Source organism: Arachis hypogaea, chromosome 20 (genome assembly GCF_003086295.3).
Source record: "Arachis hypogaea cultivar Tifrunner chromosome 20, arahy.Tifrunner.gnm2.J5K5, whole genome shotgun sequence".
NCBI classification, from domain to species: Eukaryota; Viridiplantae; Streptophyta; class Magnoliopsida; order Fabales; family Fabaceae; genus Arachis; species Arachis hypogaea.
In genome coordinates this window covers 63,085,307-63,087,713 of record NC_092055.1, presented here as the reverse complement: position 1 = coordinate 63,087,713, position 2,407 = coordinate 63,085,307, and the positions used below count along the sequence as shown (strand labels likewise).

Sequence of the window (2,407 nt, the reverse complement as noted above, 5' to 3'; positions counted from 1 at the left end):
ATTAGAAGCATTTTGTTCAGAGTTCTCTGTCTGTTGCTAAGTTGATGATGGAAAAGGTTTGCTATTGCTAAACCTGTTTCTTCCACCATTATTAAAGCCTTGTTGGGGATTTTGATCCTTCCATGAGAAATTTGGATGATTTCTCCATGTTGAGTTATAGGTGTTTCCATAAGGTTCACCTAAGTAATTTACCTCTGCTATTGCAGGGTTCTCAAGATCATAAGCTTCTTCTTCAGAAGATGCCTCTTGAGTACTGTTGGATGCAGCTTGCATTCCATGCAGACTCTGAGAAATCATATTGACTTGCTGAGTCAATATTTTGTTCTGAACCAATATGGCATTCAGAGTATCAACTTCAAGAACTCCCTTCTTCATAGGCGTCCCCTTACTCACAGGATTCCTTTCAGAAGTGTACATGAACTGGTTATTAGCAACCATGTCAATGAGTTCTTGAGCTTCTGCAGGCGTTTTCTTTAGGTGAATGGATCCACCTGCAGAAGTGTCCAGTGACATCTTTGATAGCTCAGATAAACCATCATAGAATATATCCAGGATGGTCCATTCTGAAAGCATGTCAGAAGGACACTTTTTGGTCAACTGTTTGTATCTTTCCCAAGCTTCATAGAGAGATTCACCTTCTTTCTGTCTGAAGGTTTGAACATCAGCTCTAAGCTTGCTCAGCTTTTGAGGAGGAAAGTACTTGGCTAAGAAAGCCGTGACCAGCTTATCCCAAGAGTTCAGGCTGTCTTTGGGTTGAGAATCCAACCATAATCTAGCTCTGTCTCTTACAGCAAAAGGGAAAAGCATGAGCCTGTAGACTTCAGGATCTACTCCATTAGTCTTAACAGTATCACATATCTGCAAGAATTCAGTTAAGAACTGAAAAGGATCTTCAGATGGAAGTCCATGAAACTTGCAGTTCTGCTGCATCAGAGAAACTAATTGAGGTTTCAGCTCAAAATTGTTTGCTCCAATGGCAGGAATGGAGATGCTTCTTCCATGTAAATCGGAATTAGGTGCAGTAAAGTGACCAAGCATCTTCCTTACATTATTATTATTTTCGGCTGCCATCTCCTCTGCCTGTTCGAAAATTTCTGAAAGGTTATCTCTGGATTGTTGTATTTTAGCTTCTCTTAATTTTCTCTTCAGAGTCCTTTCAGGTTCTGGATTTGCTTCCACAATAATGTTCTTGTCCTTGCTCCTGCTCATATGACAAAGAAGAAGGCACAGAAAAATAATAATAATAATAGAGATCCTTTATACCACAGTATAGGGGTCCCTTTGTGAGTGGAAGAAAAGAGAAGGAGATAAAGAATGTGATGTAAAGGAAGAAACACAACTGTACGAATAGAAGAGATGTGAGATGAGATGTTAGGATATGAATGAGTAAATAGAATAAGATGAGAGAGAAGGAGGGAATTTTCGAAAATTAATTTTGAAAAGGGGTTAGTGATTTTTGAAAATAGTTTTTGAAAATTGTTAGTATTTTTTTTCGAAAATTTTTGAAATTAAAAATAAAAATAATTAGTTAATAAAAAAAAGAAATTTTTGAAAAAGAGGGGAGATATTTTCGAAAATTGGAGAGAGAGAGTTAGTTAGGTAGTTTTGAAAAAGTTAAGAAACAAACAAAAAGTTAGTTAGTTAGTTGAAACAAATTTTAAAAAAGATAAGAAGTTAGGAGGTTAGAAAAGATATTTTGAAAAGATATTTTTGAAAAAGATAAGATAAGAAGATATTTTTGAAAAGATATGATAGAAATTAGTTTTTGAAAAAGATTTTATTTTTAAAATCACAATTAATGACTTGATTCATAAGAAATCACAAGATATGATTCTAGAACTTAAAGTTTGAATCTTTCTTAACAAGCAAGTAACAAACTTCAAATTTTTGAATCAAAACATTAATTGTTATTGTTATTTTCGAAAATATGGTAAAAAAAAAGATTTTTGAAAAATATTTTTGGAATTTTCGAAAATAACTAAGAATTTTGAAAAAGATTTGATCTTTGAAAAGGATTTTGAAAAAGATAAGATTTTCAAATTGAAAATTTGATTTGACTCATGAGAAACAATTTGATTTTAAAAATTTTTGAAAAAGTCAATCCAAATTTTCGAATTTGATGAGAGAAAAAGGGAAAGATATTTTTTTGATTTTTGAATTTTTATGATGAGAGAGAAAAACACAAAAAAAATGCAATGCATGAAATTTTTAGATCAAAACATGTGATGCATGCAAGAATGCTATGAATGTCAAGATGAACACCAAGAACACTATGAATGTCATGATGAACATCAAGAACATATTTTTGAAAAATTTTTAATGCAAAGAAAACATGCAAGACACCAAACTTAGAATTCTTTAATGCTTAGACACTAAGAATTCAAGAATGCACATGAAAACCATGAAA

At 32.6% G+C, this 2,407-nt stretch overlaps 1 non-coding gene across 1 annotated transcript; it reads left to right on the top strand.

Moving 5' to 3' along the window:
* The first annotated feature begins 567 nt into the window (after positions 1 to 567).
* On the top strand, positions 568 to 675 carry LOC112788242 (small nucleolar RNA R71). Its single transcript, XR_003195615.1, has one exon. It is a non-coding gene; the product is annotated as a small nucleolar RNA R71 (small nucleolar RNA).
* Positions 676 to 2,407: the final 1,732 nt, after the last annotated feature.